Raw genomic sequence first — 19,362 nt, forward strand, 5'->3', positions numbered from 1 at the left:
TAGCCAACCATGCAGATGTCATGGTCAAGAAAGTTCACCAAGAACTCTATTTCGTGAGGCGGCAAAACAAATTTGGCATGACCCTGTTTGACCATAATCGATTTTTATTGATGCACTCAATTTGGATGCATTAAAGCTTGGTATGGCAGCAAAAAAAGCACACCTGAACACAACTCAGGCCATTATGGAAACCAATCTCCCCTCTATGCACTGCCTGCATTCCTCACGAAGTAAAGCATCCAGCATAATCAAAGATCCTATCCGCCTCTCGCTCCTTTTCCATCGAGCAGAAGATACAAAAACTTGCATGTACCACCAGACTCAAGGACAGCTTCTCCTCCGCTGTTATAAGACTTTTGCATGATTCCCCAGCATGATACGGTGGACTCTTGACCTCAAAATCTAACTCGTCATGATCTTGCACTTTATTGTTCATCTGCGCCTTGTTCTACCTCAATGTAGTGTAATGAATTGATCTGTATGAACAGTATGCAAAAGAAGCTTTTCACTATCTTGATATGTGACAATAATAAACCCAATTTCCTCACCTGAGACTTCCTCCACCATTCTCGAGACCTGAGCCGATTAACCTTATATACTTACCAGATTTATGTACAAAAATACCAGTACGAGCAACATGGATTTCGGAGATCAACAAAGCAGAAATCATCCGCTCCTGCTCCGAGTCCACAGAAAACGCGTCCGGGTAGTTCCGCCTTGCAGCCGTCTCCATGGCAACCACATACCCACTGGCCGCCCGGGCGCATGCGTTGACTTCTCGGGCTGAGTGAGGACTTTCTGCGCTTTCCCGGCGGTTCAATCACGTGACAGCAGCGGCCCATCTTGCCCTTGTATTTCCTCGTCGTTTAGCTGCACGGAACACTCGGTAAAATTCGGCAGTTGCTGCTTGGTCAACGGTAAGTGTTTTCAGAGTTCATCAGTGTATATGTTAATGACAATGCCTATGTTTTATGTTATTGCAACCCATATACTTCAGATGCTTTCTTATGTAGTTAATGCCAAGCTTCCCATTTTGACCATTGAAAGTATAGCTGCTAATCGTATACTGAAATATCTCACACTCATTTCCTTTTCAGTGCTTTACTTCATTTAAATAAGAAACTAACAATTTAATTGTTTTGAGTCTACATATCGTGTGCGGATATGATGCCCAGCGCCTCCTGGCGGGTTATAGCTTTGGAGATAGTTAGAGACGGCTGATCGCAGGTTTCTTTAACATCGTTTGTACACTGGTTGGACTTTTACTAAACATCTCGTTTAGTAACCATGAGTTTTTTTAATTTACTAAAGATACTGTTACAGTTAAAATGACATCTTAATAAAAGGCTTTGAACGAAAATATTTCAGCTCTTCGATCTTTTAGAAAAGCTACAAGTGGATGTGGCTCTTGGCTTTTTGTGTGCTCCTGTTATATTGTAACTTAAAGGAAACGACACGATAGATGGACCAGAACCTCCTAATTAAGAATCCTATAAAGTGAAGTGAGATAGGATATCGGAGACCTTTGATTTTGACGTCCTTAGTTGCATTTATAAAGTTATGCTCAATTATGTGAATTATCAATTAATTACTTCTGTTGTTACATTGCTACCTGTCGGGGTCGCAAAATTTAACCCGTCAAAGTTCAAAGTAAATTTGTTATCAAGGTACGTATATGCCACCATCTATTTATCCTGAGATTTGTCGGTCTCTGAAATATGTGTATTTTATTTATAACACTCAAAAGTGACTATAAACCTTCCAGACCAGGTCATTTTTTATACTCCAAGCCTTATTTGGAATATAAAATTATAAATTCACTGGGCCTTAATGATAGAAATAATTTTATTTTGTGTGTGTGTTGCTCAATAATCAGCTCCTTGGTCTTGCTGACATTGAGTAAGAGAAACATTGTTGTGGGACCACTCTCCCTCCTATATGCTGATTTTTCATCACCTTTGATTCGGCCAACGGCACTGGTATTGTCAGCAAACTTAAATATTGCATTCGAACTGTGCTCAGCCTCACAGTCATAAGTGTTAACAGGGAGCTAATTATGCAGCCTTGTGCTTGACCTATGCTGATGGTTATTTTAGAGGAGATGTTGTTATCAATCAGGACTGACTGGGATTTGCAAGTTCAGATATCTGGAATCCAGTTGGAGTAGGCAGTTTTGAGGCCTAGGTCTAGAAGCTCATTGTTCAGTTTTGAGGAGATGATATTGAATCTGCAGCTGTAATCAATGAAGAGCATCCTGATGTATGGACCTTCACTGTCCAGGTGTTTCAAGGTTGAGTGAAGAGCCAATGACTTAGCATCTGCTGTTGACCTACTATGACGGAATGCAAATTGGAGCAGATCTCAGTTGCTTTTCAGGCAGCAGTTGATGTGTTCCATCACCAGCTTCTCAAAGCACTTAATCACAGTGATTGTAAGTGCTGCTGGACGATAGTCATTGAGATAGGTTGCCACGTTCTTTTGGGGCACTGATATAATTGAAGTCTGCTTGAAGCAAATGGGTACCCTCAACCTGCCAAAGTGAGAGGTTAAAGATGTTGGTGAAAACTACAGTTAGTTGATCAGCGCAGGTCTTCATTACCTGCCCAGGCACCCTGTCTGGGCTGTAAGCTTTCCATATGTTCACCGTCCTGAAAGATGCTCTTGCACCGGCCTTAGAGACTGAAATCACTGGGTTGTCGGGGGCTGTAGGAGCTTGTGGAAGTTCCTCCATGGTTTGATGATCAAAGTGAGAATAAAAGAAATTGATCTAATCTGGGAGCGAAACATTGTCACCTATGTCACTTAGTTTCACTTTGTTAGAGGTGTTGGTATTAAGCCCTGCCACACCTGTTCAGCATCTTCCTGTGATTCAAGTTTGGTCTGAAATTGTTGCTTCTGGAAATTGTACCTGGACCTCGTGTTTTACTTAGCCAGTAGACCTGAATGTCACTGATCTGCCTCTTAGCAGATTACGGATCTCATGGTTCATCTAGGGCTTCTGGTTATAGAAGATCCCAAATGATTTTGTGGGTCATGCTCATCTATGATTGTTCTAATGAAGTTCTTGACAACCATGGTGTATTTTTGTTCAGATCCTTGAACACAGTACAGTAAACTAACTCAAAGCAACTCTGCAGTCAATCTTTTGCCTTTCACAACCACCTCTTCATTGCCCTCTGCCTGTATGCAGGTAGGAGGATAGCCAAATGATCAGATTTTCCAAAATGCGGTTCAGGAGTCAAACAGTAGGCATTTCCTATGGCAGTATAGTGGTGGTAGAGTGTGTTGGGACCTCTTGTGCTGCAGGTGACATGCTGATAATAATTGGTCTAAGATTAGTTTTACCAGGATACAGGACCTGGGAAAGTGCAGAAAAGTTAAGTGCAAAAGAGACAAAGATTACTAGATTTTAAAAGCACAATGAGTGTAAGGGCACTTTGTCTGAATGCCCATAGTAATTGAAGCAAGGCCGGTGAACTTTTGGCACAAATCAGTTTAAAGGAAAGAGCTGGATGAGGTAGACTGTGAACACAGGCTGTATAGTGGAACAATATAAAGGGGTATGATTTAGTGTCCATTACAGAAACGTGGTCACAAAGTGGAAAGATTGGGAATTAAATATTAAAGGACAATAAGGTAACACAGCAGGTAAGGGAGGTGAGGTAGTGCTTTTAATTAAGGATGCGATCAGGGTGATAGTGAGATAAGATCCGATATAAGATCTTAGGAGCAAAATGTTGAATCCATCTGGGTAGAGATTAGGAAATGTAAAGGGAAAAACATCGCTAGTAGGAGTTGTCTATTGTTCATTGAATAATAACATTACAGTGGCACAGGCGTAAACAGAGAAATATCTGAGGCATGTAAGAATGGAACAGAAGTTATCATGGGAGACTTTAACTTGCACATAGTTTGGGTGAATCGAGTTGGTCGAGACAGTCTTCAGAAGGTCTTCATAGAATGCATAAATTATATCTTCTTGAACAGCATGATACTGAACCTACAAGGGAATGAGCTATCGTGGATCTGGTCCTGTGCAATGAGACAGGTTAAATTAGTGATCTTGTAGTTAGGGATCCTCTTGGAAAGACTGATCACAGTGTGATTGAGTTTCTCATTCAAATGGAGGGTGCAATAATTAGATCCAAAACCAGTGTATTATGCCTAAACAAGGGAGACTAAAATGGGACAAGGGAGGAGTTGGATAGGGTACACTGAGAACACAGGCTTTATGTTGGGACAGTTGTGGAACAGTGGAAGACTTTCAAAGAGATTTTTCATGGTGCTGAACAAAAGTATATTTGAGTAAAAAACAAGGACAGTAAGGGTGGAGAGGGCCAGCCATGGATAAGTAAGGAAATAAAGCAAGGCATCAAGTTAAAAGCTGATGCATACACTGTCACCAGTAGTGGGAAACTGTAAGATTGGGAAAATTTTAAAAAGCAATAAAGAAGGGAAGATTGATTATGAAAATAAACTAGTACAGGTCCACAATCCCTTATCCGAAATCCTTGGGGCCAGTTGCATTTCGGAATTCAGAATTTTTCGGATTTCGGAAAATTTATAATTATATTGATAATTAGCTTGGCTCAGTGCAGGTGGACTTTAGGACCCGGGGAGCTCCAGACCCACACACATCCTCCCATATACTTTAAATCATCTCTAGATTACTTATAATACCTAATGCTGTGTAAATAGTTGTTATACTGTATTGTTTAGGGAATAATGACAAGAAAAAGTCTGTACATGGTCAAACATCGAATGCTGGAGAGAGAATTTCTGGGTTTTCCCGATCCGCGCTCTTTTACAAATACTGTTACAGTTTATCTATAGAGTAATATACTGAAAAATGAAATAATGGGATAATTATAGACCATAAATATGCTAGTACATTTTATTTCCAATGAAAACATTCAATAAACATAAAAATATACAGCTTCAAATGAACCGAATCAAACACATGGTAAATGATTTATTGGAATAAATGTAGAACGTAAATACTCTAGGACATATACAGGTGCAAACTAAGCTAAATAAGTACAGGTACCTCTATAAGTTGCATTACGTCTGGCAACCAAAGCTAAGTACTCTACAGGTAGGTACCTGATGGGCCAGGAGCAGGATTCTCAAGTTATGAAGCAGCGTTTTTAAAGACTTCTTCAAGTGTCATCTGTCTCATTAACATAGGTTTATGTCTAAGCACAGGTAAATTGTGTACACCTTTCAGGTATCTCGGATGTTGTCTTTTTCCAATCACTGCCAACTTCACCTTGTGTGTGCCTGTTGCATTGGCACCCCCAAGAATAGTTAACCTGTCCTTAGCATCTTTAAAACCTGTTGATGCTCTCATCAGCCATTGTTAATGTTTTTCTAGGAACGTAGCACCGGTACAAAGCTGTTTCATCAGCATTGTAAATTTGTTCAGGGCAAAGGTTTTCATCAGATATTATCGTAGCTAATTCGTCAATGTAATTTTCAGCTGCTTCATGATCAGCAGAAGGTTTCTCACCACAGATTTTTAAATATTTTACACCATGACGCTTCTTAAATTTCTGCAGCCAACCCTCTGAGTATTGACACTCACCTTCAATGTTCAGTTCTTCATGGTATATTCAAGCTTGTTTCATGATCAGCATGCCATTCAGTGGCATACATTCACTTCTTCACTGTCTAATCGACTCAATCAACGCATAGTCAAGATCTTTTCATTTTTGCCTGTGCAGTGTTTTCCTATTTTTCATTAGTTTATGGTCATCACTGTAACTATAAAACTTCAGTAACTTGTCTTTCTTTTTCTTTAAATCATACAGAGTGGTAGTTCCGACACCATATTCTTATTATAAATTTTTTTAATTGAATTTTCAAATAGTTACAAAAGGAAAAAAAAATGATCAACCCTTCCCCCCTCCCCTTAACCCCTCCCCCTTAACTTATCCTTGCGGACAGAGAGAAAAAAGAGAAGAAAAAAGAAAGAAAGAAAGAAAGAAAGAGTGCCTGGATATCAGAAGATTCTCACATGCTCCACGGAGTTCGTAATAACTTTAGTATATATATTTATTTCTTTCCCCAAATAACCAGTAATTTTATCTTTGGAGCACCTATATATTTAATCCTATCTTTTGTAAATAAGGGCACCAAATTTTCAGAAATATTTCATATTTATCTCTTAAATTATAAGTAATTTTTTCAAGTGGAATGCAGCTGAAAATTTCATTCTTCCAACGATCCAACTTCCAAGTAACTGCAATAGCCTTTTTGGCTACTGCCAATTCAATTTTTATGAATTCTTTCTGATATTTATTCAGTTTGGATTTCGGTTTTATCCCTACAATATTGCCTAGTAAAAATAATGTTGGATTATGTGGAAGTTGTGTTCCAATAATTTGTTCCAATAAAACTCTTAAATTTGTCCAAAAAGGTTGAATTTTAAAACAAGATCAAGTAGAGTGTAAAAAAAAGAGTACCAATTTCTTGATTACATCAGAAACATTGATCAGATAAATTTAGCTTTAATTTATTTATTTTTGTGGTGTAATATGTAATTGATGTAAAAAATTATATTGCACTAATCTTAACTGGACATTTGTTGTATTTGTCATACTGTCAAGACATAGTCTTGACCAAATTGTTTCTTCAATTTTAATATTCAGATCAATTTCCCATTTTTGTCTTGACATGAATTCCTTGTTTAATTGCCTGTTTTTGAATCAAACTATACATACAAGAAATAATTTTTTTAATTTTTCCTTTTTGAATTAAAGTTTCTATTTCATTAGGTTTCGGCAATAACATTGTTTGACCCAATTTATCTCTTAAATAAGCTCTTAATTGGAAATAACAAAAAAGATTCTTTCTTTTCCCGTATCCATTTAGATTCCCACTTATATATAAAATCTTCTGGTATATTTTCTCCTATATTATCTAGTTCTATTCTAATCCATGCCGGTTTATCTTCATAAAAAAAATGCAATAAATCTAAGTTGATTTGCTTTATAATAATTCTTAAAGTTTGGAAGTTGTAACCCTCCTAGGTCAAGTTTCCATGTCAATTTTTCCAACAATATTCTTGACATCTTGCCTTTCCAGAGGAACTTCCTCACACATTTATTGAACTCTTGAAAAAACTTCTGCGGTAATTGTTTTGCTAGTGTTTGGAATAAATATTGTAATCTAGGGAATATATTCATTTTTACAGCATTTACTCTGCCTACTAATGTTATTGGTAATGTAATCCATTTATCAAGATCTTCTTGAATTTTTTTTCAATAATGGTAAATAATTTAATTCATATAAATTCTTTATATCATTATCAACTCTTATACCTAAATATTTTATACCATTTATTGGCCATCTAAATTGAGTGATTAGTCGACATTAACTATAATCTCCTTTAGTAAGGGGTAGAATTTCACTTTTATCCCAATTTATTTTGTAGCCTGATATTTTCCCATATTCTTCCAATCTAGAAGATAATTTACGCAGCGAATATAATGGGTTTGTTAAATAAAGCAAAACATTGTCAGCAAATAAATTAATCTTACATTCCTCCTGGTTATCTCTGAAACCCATAATATCTGGATCCGTTCTAATTAATTCAGCTAATGGTTCTATCGCCAACACAAATAAAGCAGGTGATAATGGACAACCTTGTCTAGTTGACCTTGTTAACTGAAATGATGTTGAAATTTGACCATTTATCACTACTTTAGCTTTGGGAGTAGTATTTAAGGTTTTAATCCATTTTATAAAACATACTCCTAATCCATATTTTTCCAATACCTTAAATAAAAAATCCCATTCCAATCTACGAAATGCTTTTTCTGCATCTAAGGCAACTGCCACACTCATTTCCTCCCTCTTTTGTGCCAAATGAATTATGCTAAGTAATCGAGTTACATTATCTGCTGATTGTCTATTTTTGATAAATCCTGTTTGATCCATATGTATTAATTTTGGTAAGTATTTAGATAATCTATCAGATAAAATTTTTGCTATTATTTTATAGTTGGTATTTAACAAAGAAATAGGTGTATATGATGTTGGCTTTAAAAGATCTCTCTTTTTTTGGCAATACTATTAAAATAGCTGTTGAAAAAGATTCTGGAAGTTTATGCATTCTTTCTGCATGGTATATTAACAACATAAAAGGAGGAATTAGTAAATCTTTAAACTTTTTATAAAATTTGGGCAAAAAACTATCCTCTCCTGGGGATTTATTACTCTGAAGTGATCCTAAAGCTTCTTCGACCTCTTTTAATGTAAAAGGCATATCTAATCCCTTCTGTTCTTCCGAATTCAATTTTGGAAGAGTTATTTGTGATAAAAACCTTTCTATCTCGACATTATCATTTTGTGATTCTGATTGATACAATTCAGAATAAAAATTTTTTAAAGTTTCATTAATTTCTAAAGGTTTATAAGTAATTTTATTTACACTTGTTCTAATTGCATTTATCGTTTTGGAAATCTGGTTCGTTTTTAACTGTCAAGCAAGAATTTTGTGTGATCTTTCACCTAGTTCATAATATCTCTGTTTAGTTCTCATAATTGCTTTTTCTGTTCGGTATGTCTGAAGTGTGTTATATTGTAACTTTTTGTTAACAAGTTGTCTTCGTTTTTCTTCTGTCATATATCTTTGAGATCCTTTTTCTAATTTTGTAATCTCTTTTTCCAATTGATCTATTTCTACCATATATTCCTTCTTAATTTTAGAAGTATAACTTATTATCTGGCCTCTCAAATATGCCTTCATTGCTTCCCATACTATAAATTTATCATCAACTGAATGTAAATTTGTATCTTAAAAAAAACCGAATCTGCTTTTTCATGAAATCACAAAAATCTTGACGTTTTAATAATATTGAATTAAATCTCCAACTGTAAATGGATTCCTCTTTATCCATCATTGTCATTGTCAAGGGGGAATGATCTGACAATATTCTTGCTTTATATTCCATATTTTTCACTCTGTCTTGAATATTCGTTGATAATAAGAAAAAATCTATCCTTGAATAAGTTTTGTCTATTTGAATAAAATGAGTAATCTCTTTCTTTTGGATTAATTCTTCTCCATGTATCAATCAAATTTAAGTCTTTCATCAATGATAAAGTTAGTTTTGCTACTTTTGATTTTGTAACAACCTTTGTTGATCTATCTCAAACTGGGTCTAGACAAAAATTAAAATCTCCACCTATTAATATCTTGTCATGTGCATCAGTCAAATTCAAAAAGGCCTCTTGTATAAATTTTACATCATTTTCATTTGGTGTATAAATATTCATAAGACTCCACAGTTCTGAAAAGATTTGACAATGTATAATTACATATCTCCCCGCAGAATCAATTAATACATTTTGTATTTTAATTGGTAAAGTTTTATTAACCAAAATTGCAACTCCCCTTGCCTTTGAATTAGATGAAGCTGCAATAACATTTCCAACCCAATCTCTCTAATTTCTGATGTTCTATCTCTGTTAAGTGTGTTTCTTGTAAAAAAAAGCTATATCTATTTTCACTTTCTTAATGTATGTTAAAATTCTTTTTCTTTTCACCGGTCCATTAAGCCCATTAACATTAAAACTTAAAAAATCCAGTAAATTAGTCATTATTTTTAACAGCGTTACTTCAGTCTATAGTAATACCTAACTTTTCAACTTTCGTAGTACCTTGGGGAATCTTTTAAAAATTCTCCATGTTGCTATGCGTCTCTCCCCCCCCCCCCCCACCGATTGTCCAGGCAAAAAAAAGATTAAAGAAAAATAGATTATAAAGAAAAAAATAACAAAATACCCCCCTATTAATGTTGTGAATAAAAAAAACACATTACCCCCCTCCGTTGTACGGGTCATGGCAATGGCCATGATTACACACGTGAATCCCATAGCAATCGATCCGAATTTTCCCCAGCTCCCCCGTAACATAAAAATGTATATATAAAAGAAGAAAAAATAATATCACTGCTCTCGATTAATATTTCTCAAATTTTTACCTTTCTCCACCATATCATATAATTAAGAATATATTTAAATATTCTTCTGTTCTTAAACATCCATCAACTCCATTCAGTGTCCCTGTCTTCATCTTTAATCCATTTCACTTTTAAATCTTTGGCTGTGTTTAGCGATTAGTTGGGAGTTCTTGTGCAAATTCTTCCGCATCCTGATAATCAGTAAAAAATCTTCTTTTTCCGTCATCCAAAAAAATTATCAGGGTTGCTGGGTGGCGCAATATAAATTTATAACATTTTTCACTGGGTTAAATTCCTTCTTTCTCTTCAAAAGGTCATAACTTATATCAGGATAGAAAAGAACTGTTTTCCTTTCTATCATCAATGGCCCGTTTCTCTTTCTGGCACGTTGGGCAGCTGCCTTCAGAATCTTTTCTTTGTCTTGATACCTTAAGCATTTTATCAAGATTGATCGTGGGTTTTGATCAACTTGAGGTCTTGATCTTAAGGCTCTGTGAGCCCTTTCAATTTCAATTAACTGGGTTCCTTCTTCCATTTCCAAAATTTCCGAAATCCATTTTTGTAAAAAATTTATTGGATCCTCTCCTTCTATACCTTCTTTAAGTCCAACAATCTTAATATTATTTCGTCTGCTAAAATTTTCAAGTACATCCACTTTTTCCAACAAATGTTGTCTTTCTGATGTCCAGGCAGAAATATTATCTTTCATTTTATTCACTCTTTCAATGGTGTCTCCCATTGTTTCTTCCAAGTTTTTAATTTTCTTGTCCATTTTGTCCTGTCTTTTCATCATTTTATTAAACATAATCTTCATATTTTAATATCTTTTTAAATTATTTTTAATGCTTTTAATTCATGCTTTATTTGCATCAAAGATTTTTTATGTCTCCGATATCACCTCCAACCTCTTCCTGTTGCTCTTCTTTGTTTGTCTCTTCATCTTCGTCTGATTTATCCAGAGAATCTGATTCCACCTCATATTCACTTTCACTTTAAGTTCCGGTCATAGCTGGGATTTGTAGTTTGGGTTGCTCGTGTTTGCGCATGCACCTTCCTTCACACATGCACAATTCCTGTTGCTCTTTTTTTTTTGGAAACTGTTGATGTTGCCGCAATTTCCTGTTCTGTATCACCGGAGGTAAAAGGGCCCGAGGACCTTTCATGGCGGCCGGCCTTGATTCTTTTCCAACGTGTTGTCTTCAAAGTAGTAGTTTTCTTCTGCTTCTGTTTAGGAGGCATATCTTAAGACAATCCTGAGTAGTTTATAAGTAATTTAAAAACAAATTTACTAACTTTTCTTCACTTAAACATTATTTTACTGGTTTTTATGGGAGAGCTGGATTTCCACGTCTCGATCCTACGTCATCAGGTGACGTCCCCCCCGACACCATATTCTTCAGTAAGATGCCACACAGACACACGACGATCAAGCTTCTGCTATAACTCCACTTTCTGCGTTATTGATAATGATAGATGCTTCCTTCTGTTTTTCTCATTGTTACCCATAGGGGTGTCAGCAGCTCTTTTTGACATTTTCACAGTGAAATTTAGCACAAAATCAACAGTGAAAACAAAATATCAGCGAACAGAAAATTCACGTGTAACCAGTACAAGCGCTGAGCCACAACTGACGTCTGGCGGCCTCTGCTAGTGCTGCCACGTCACACCTGAGTGACGGCAGCTGTTGGTGTGCCAAGCAAGCCTTGTTACGACACGCTCCACACTCCTCGAAAGAGACTTTGGTTTTCGGATTCCCTTTGCACAGGTGCAAAATATAAGAAGAGATACTAAACGTTTTTATAGTCATGTAAAGTGGAAAAGGGTCGTCAAAGTGAACGCAGGTCCCTTGAAAGACAAGAAGGGGGAATTGATATTGGGTAATGAGGAAATGTCTGAGGCTTTGTATGACTATTTTGTGTCTGTCTTTACAGTGGAGGACATGTCTAACATGCCAAAGAGAGATGATATGGATGTGATGGGAGGTGAGGATCTCAATACAATAGATAATGGACTACTTTCATACATATTTTTGACTGTAGCATCTTCCAAATTTTCAATTTTATTGTAACGTTCAAGTTAATTGTCAGTACAGTCGGCCTTCCTTATCCACGGGTTCTGCATGCACGGATTCAATAACCGCAAATCGGAAAAACCTGGAAGTTCTATCTCCAGCACTTGTTGTTTGAACATGTACAGACTATTTTTTCTTGTAATTATTCCCTAAACAATACAGTATAACAACTATTTACATAACATTAAGGTCGTGTTAGGTGTTATAAGTCCACCGCACTGAGACAGATGAAATAAAGGATTTGAGCATCCGCGTTTTTTGGTACCTGCGGGGGGGGGTTCCTGGAACCAATCCCCTGTGGATAAGGAGGGGTGACTGTACCTCCAAATTCTTCATGGTTCCTCACATTGAAGTAGTGAAATTGTTTAATTTTTACTCCCAGCCTTTTCTGGGACCTCCAAGCCTGAATATTCGAAACCGCAGTGAGCAAAAGAGTTGAGCATTGTCGACAGTGCTTCTCCCTGTATATGCTGCCTGGCCTGCTGTGTTCCACCAGCATTTTGTGTGTGTTGTTTGAATTTCCAGCATCTGCCGATTTTCTCGTGTTTGAGCATTGTTTTCCCGCTTATTTCTCACCGACTATCAGTGACAAAAATCACTGCTTTTTGGTCACAAACATATGCAACTGAAACTATTTAAAAATGGTTTGCTCTAAGCACGGTACAGTTCTTGATGGCCTCGCGAGCATACACAACTGACACTAGTTAGGAACTGTTCGGCTATGGCCCTTCCAAATTAAGCAGCATTGTGGGCCAAAGGGTCTTTTCCTGTGTGGTGCTGTTTTATGTTCAGCAGAACAACATATAACAGCAGCAGCAACAACAGCACCAAAAAAACAAGAAACAAATCTGCAAAATCAATCCCTTTCCTCTCCGCCCATCCACAGACAGACCTCCAGCCCTAGGATAAGCTGCCTCCAGTCTTTGCCCAGACTCAGACTTGCAGTCATCAGGCCTCCATTCTTCAGTTTCCGGCTCAGACTTGCATCGGGCTTCTGACGTCCGGACAAGTTGTCCTAGTGGCTTTGACCTTTAGGCCTCTACCTCCAGTCTTGCTGACTTCAGTCTTCGACTTTGGACTTCTACCTCTGGAATTTGACCTTCTACTTTGCCCTCCGGACCATATACCTTGGGTATTAACCTCAGGAATTGCCAGTCATGGGACTTTGCTCTTCAAGCTTCAACCCCAGGATTCACCGATCATATGTTTTTGACCTTTGAGCCTCAACTTTCAAACTCGCACAGACCTCCAACTGCTATGACTTGGTGTGGTTATTGGCCCTTCTGACTCCTTCCTTTATGAATATCTGACCGGGACTCACTGACCTGGGGATCGCCTGATGATTAACCTCCAAGATCACTGACCTTCAACTTCAGAGTGATCCAAACTGGATGCCAAACATGCTGCCATGATCTCTAATTCTTCCTCATCCTTGTTCCTAAACCATAATCTGATCTCAACTCCAAAACAATACTTACAAACCTTAAAAAAAAATCTAAGTCTGAGCCACGACCCTGATGGACATCATAGCTTGGCACCCTCTTGACTTGAAGGAATTAAGAAAAAATAGACACTAGCATGGTATGCAATTAAAAATCACTTGCTGATCATGCAAAAAGGTGTAGCACTTTAAGAGAATGTTATTGTACAGTTAATTTAAATACCGGTGTTGCCCATTAATTCCTGTTTTAACATTTGTGATTAATGTGTACACAAAGCATTTTATGTGTTAATTATGCACACGGGGAAAAATTTAACAAATACACACTAACTCATGCTGAGTAACAATATTATCTGAGCAACTTTTTATGGATCACAATTTTTAACCTGGAACATTAAGAAAGGATGGATCGGACTTACTCAGTTTAGTGAATTCTGATCCTGGGTTGGGACTCTTGTGCACAAAACCAGTCTACTTGCTGCACCTCTTGAATCTCCTGTTTAGACAGTGGGTTAAAGGTAGACCAAAGCTATATAAGTCAAGAATCCTAACAGCATCTGGATGGCTTTAGAGTGAACCCTGTAATGTGCTGAGAGGCTCCTTTCATTGTTTCCAAGCAAATGGAAAAGGTGATGTTATGCAATGAGCTTCAGCCCAACCGCCATCTTTAGGCTTGGATGTGTAACCCTGTGAATTAGAAGCAGGAACTGTCCAGTCATCTCTTTGTTGTATCTGACTGTCTAATTATTACTTTTTTGCAGTTTAACAATTAATTGTTTTTCACGTGGTTCATGTAGGCATATTATAGTTTAATATGCTTCCTAGTGATCACAGTATATGCAGCTGTTTGGTGTGTCTCCTCGTGTTTATATGGGTATAATTCTGGAGAATTCTGGAAGCTTCTCTTGGTGTGGCATTATTTAAATAAGGGCTTTCTCATTGGTCAACTCTTTCCTAAAAAATTTGAGTGGAATTTTCTATAAAAAGCTGTACCATGAGGCAGCACCATCTCACGTTTATGATTTACAGCCTCATCTTAGATCTTCTGACTTTCCCTCTCTTCAATCACTATCACTGTTGTAAACTCGCTTTGTTTTATTAATGCTTAATAAAACAATTGTGAAACAGCGAGTTTTGTGCCTCTTTCCTGACTTTTGAAAGAGCCTTAGATTAAAGCATTAGAATCCAGCATCTTCAAGGTTGCTCTGTTATTCAATAAAATCATTGCGGATGTGATTGTAACGTGAGTTCCATGTTCCAGCTTACCATCAATAATCCTTCATCATATTTGCTTATCATGCTTCTATCTACCGCTGCGCTTAAAATACTGAAATCACTTAAAGACTGCTTCCATTACCCTTTGAGGAAGAGAGTTTCAAAGATTCCAACTCTGTGACTGTAAATTTTATGTCATCCATCTTAAAGCGGCTAACTTCTTATTTTTAAACAGTGCTTTATTTCTGGGTTCTTCCATAAGTGGAAGCATCCTCTCTAAATCCATACTGTTAAGACCTTCAGGGATCTTGCAATTAAGTTTCCTTTCACCCATAAAAAAATTTAGCAAATACAAGCCTCGCATGTCAAGGTTTTCCTTGTACGGTAAGAGTATCCATCCATTCTATGATTTCCCTTTTGGTCTTAGTAGTTTAGTGTTTTTCTGTCTTTGAAATATGCTGTGTGTTATGAAAACTGTAACTAAGGATTGGTAACTTGGTACCTACTGTGATAAAACAGAGAAAATTTATGTTTTAAAACTGCAGTGCTGAGTCTGGAGCTTTATACACTAAAAGTTTTGTCACCAATGCTTTATTTGTTTTTTCTTGTAATTTATTTTGTATTGAAGTTCATCATCAGACAAACATTTCCGTAAGATGTACTTCAGATACTGTACATATATATCATATAGTCATATTTGCCACAAATCTCCACATAATATTTATCTGAGGTATACACTTGCAGAGAAGAGAGGAAAGAAAAAAACAAGCAAAAAGACAAAACTATGTACAAGTAGGGAGTAATCTTTTTTTTTTACAACATATTCATTGATTTGTGAGAATAAAATCAGGCCTGAGGTGTTAAGAGGTTAAAACATTTTTCCCCAGTGTGAATCAAATTGTTCCAACTTATGATTAACAGATGCTGTTATCTTCCCCATTTTGTAAAAGTCCATGTAATTTCCATCCATGCATTTGAAGTCGGACTCTCCTGTGATAACCATCTCCTAGTCAGAGTTTTTACCAGCCACCAGCAGTATATTCATTAAATATTTATCTCTTTTCAACCATTTTTGAGGTATATACTCAAAATATATGGTCTTACTTTCTTAGGGTATTTCATATTTAAAGATGTCTTGTAGGGCATTGTGTATTCCACCCCAACAGTCTTTGATAATAGGGCATTCCCAGCAAATATGATAATTGTTTGCATTTTGATTTCCACAATTTCTTCAGCAAAAGGATTTCTGACAGGGTGTAATAAAATATGTTATCAAGTTTTTCCATCTGAACTCCCTCCATTTCAGTGAACTGGTACACTTCCATTGATACTTCCATATTATTGTCCATTCTTTCTCATATAATTATCCCTCCTTCCTTCTCTCATTTTGCTTTAATGTATGAAGTTGAATGTGTTTTAAAATTTGACAAACCCTTTTACATGCTTGAAATTATTCTGCTACCGTCATCTGAATTACATGCTTTTCTAAATAGCTCTATCAAACGTACTTGCCTTGGTTACATTTTTAACTGTCCTATTAATATACTGTTGCATCTGTAAATACCAATGAAAGTCTTGTTTTTCTATTAAGTGTTTCTCTTTAAGCATTTCAAAACCGAAGTGTTCCTTCTTTCATTATATTGCAAAGAACTGTTATCCTTTAGCTGTCCAGTCCTTAAATCTAACATCCAGTTTATTCGGCATAAAATCCAAGTCATATGCACACCATTTAAGAATTGCAATATCTCCCTCTAGTTTATATTCTTTTATAATAGTTTTCCATATTTTAAGAATCCATTTCACCCATGGGTTATCAATAGTATTTATGTACCTTTGCAGGTTGTTATCAGCCAAAATTTCCTGTATGGGGATGGGAAGTACCCGCTCCTCAATGTTTTTCCATTGTGTGTCATATGATGGGTTGCACCAACATATCACAGCTCTCAACTTTGCTGCAAAATAATAATCTCTAAGAGAAGGTAGGCTCCATCCCCCCCCCCCCTTTCCTTGGCTAATTGCAAAGTTTTGAGACAAATTCTAGGCCTTTTACCTTGTGTCTATCTTGGTAACATTTTGTTCCATTCATTGAATTGATTTTGATTCATCTCTATTGGTAGGCTCTGAAAGAGATCTGGGCAGTATGTTCATTTTAATAGATTCAGTCCTTGAATTGAGACTAAAAAAAGGAATTAGGTTCCATCTTGTTATATCTTCCTTAATTTTTTTGTATATAGGCTGATAATTGCATTCTGATCATTTTGCCAAATCTTTTGACATAATGATGCCCAAATATTTGAAATCTCTGTTTGCCATGCCCGGGGATATCTACTTAAAATTTATTTCGGTAGGCTATAGTTATATGAAAGTAATTGGGTTTTATCTACGTTGATCTTGTATCCTGATAATTGACCATATTGTTCAAAGGATTGCATCAATTTGAGTAAAAAATATGTTGGTTGCCCTAAATAGATGAAAATATCATCTGCGTAACAGGTCAATTTATGCTTTGTCCCTTTAATAGTAATTCCCCTGGTATCTTCATTTTGTCAGATGCATTGAGCTAGTGGTTCCAAATGTAATGCAAAGAGTAGCAGTGACCATGCACAGCGCTGTCTCGTGCCCTTTCTAGGGTAAAACTATTTGATAAATATCCATTGACTTTAATCGTAGTAGTAGGGTTGTCATATAGTGCCTGTATAGTTTTAATAATTGTGTCATGGAAACCAAATCTATGTAAAACTCTGTAAAGAAAATTCCAATTAACCAAATCAAATGCCTTTTCAGCATCCACGCTTATCACTATTGCTTCGATTTTATTTTTTTGTATATGATCCATAATGTGAAATGTCCTTTGTATATTGTCTTGTGTTTGGTGTTGTATATAACCTGTCTGATCCTTATGTATCAGTATGGGTAGAAACTCTTCCAATCGTTTGGCCATGATGGAGGTAAATTATCTATAATCTACATTAAGAATGGACATTGGTCTAAGTGACCCACATTCCATTTTATTCTTGCCTTGTTTTGGTATATCTGAGAGCATTGCTTCCTTCCAGCTGGGTGGCATTTGTGTCTTTATTTAGAGCCCAGTTCAGTGTTGGAAGTAAGACGGGAATTAACGTATTTTTAAATTCTTTGTACCACTCTGCCGTATACCCATCTGATCCTGGTGACTTAATTTAAGCCTACTAATTGCAGATTTAAGTTCAACTTTAGTTATGTCAGCGGTCATCGTTCTATTTTGTTCCTCGCTTAAAATGTGTAACTCTGGAGAATTCAGGAAGGTGTCAATTTGGGTTATGCTTCCCCCTGGAATTTTGCAATATAGAGTTTTATAAAACACTTCAAAAACTTCTTGAATTTCACTTAGCTTATTTTTTTAATCATTTTTGTTCTTGGATCCCTAATTCTATAAATTGTATTTTCTGCTATCTTTATTTTTCAGTTTCCACGCCAGTATTTTCATAGACTTAGATCCACTTTCATAATGTCTGTTTCAGAAACATTAAAGTTTTCCTGATTTCTTGCATAGCCAAACTGTTAATTTCTTTCCTAATTTTTAAAATTTCCTCTATTGTATCCTGTGCCAAATTCAATTTGTTTTTTTTCTCGTTCCTTAGCCTATTTTGTAATTCCTCTAATGTTTTATTCCTCATTTTTTCTTATATGAAGATATCGCTATAATTTTCCCTCTTCAGAGTATCCCATAGAATGGTTTATCATTGAATTCTAAGTAAAGACCAATTTTTAAAATCTGTTCCTTAAAGGTCAGTGATGCTTTAAAAATTCGGTCATGTGGTTGCAATGAACATCTGGCAATGTGACCCGAGCCCCTCACTTTTTGTGGCAACATACAGTGGCATTCTAAAGTTTGGGCACACCTTGTCAAAATTTCTGTTACTATGAATAGCTAAGTGAGTAAAAGATGACCTGATTTCCAAAAGGCATAAAGTTAAAGATGACACATTTCTTTAATATTTTAAGCAATATTACTTTTTTATTTCCATCTTTTACAGTTCAAAATAACAAAAAAGGAACAGGGCTCGAAGCAAAAGTTTGGGCATCCTGCATGGTCAGTACTCAGTAACACCCCCTTTGGGAAGTATCACAGCTTGTAAATGCTTTTTGTAGCCAGCTAAGAGTCTTTCAATTCTTGTTTGGGAGATTTTTGCCCATTCTTCCTTTCAAAAGGCTTCTAGTTCTGTGAGATTCTTGGGCTGTCTTGCATGCACTGCTCTTTTGAGGTCTATCCACAGATTTTCAATGATGTTTAGGTCGGGGGACTGTGAGGGCCACGCCAAAGCCTTCAGCTTGTGCTTCTTGAGGTAGTCCATTGTGGACTTTGAGGTGTGTTTAGGATCATTATCCTGTTGTAGAAGCCATCCTCTTTTCATCTTCAGCTTTTTTACAGACAGTGTGATGTTTGCTTCCAGAATTTGCTGGTATTTAATTGAATTCATTCTTCCCTCTACTAGTGAAATGTTCCCCGTGCCACTGGCTGCAACACAAGCCCAAAGCATGATCGATCCACCCCTGTGCTTAACAGTTGCAGAGGTGTTCTTTTCATGAACTTCTGCACCCTTTTTTCTCCAAACATACCTTGCTCATTGTGGCCAAAAAGTTACATTTTAACTTCATCAGTCTGCAGGACTTGTTTCCAAAATGCA

General features: G+C 36.5%; 1 protein-coding gene across 5 annotated transcripts in view; it reads left to right on the top strand.

The window, feature by feature from the left end:
• The first annotated feature begins 831 nt into the window (after positions 1-831).
• LOC132398153 (ecto-NOX disulfide-thiol exchanger 2-like) overlaps positions 832-19,362 on the top strand; it is a 295,748-nt gene continuing 277,217 nt past the window's right edge. For all 5 annotated transcript variants that reach the window (XM_059977202.1, XM_059977201.1, XM_059977200.1 and 2 more), the window contains exon 1: positions 832-917. The gene's annotated coding sequence lies outside the window, so the exon portion shown is untranslated. The remainder of the gene's footprint in view (positions 918-19,362) is intronic.

Source organism: Hypanus sabinus, chromosome 8 (assembly GCF_030144855.1).
Source record: "Hypanus sabinus isolate sHypSab1 chromosome 8, sHypSab1.hap1, whole genome shotgun sequence".
Classification (NCBI taxonomy): Eukaryota; Metazoa; Chordata; class Chondrichthyes; order Myliobatiformes; family Dasyatidae; genus Hypanus; species Hypanus sabinus.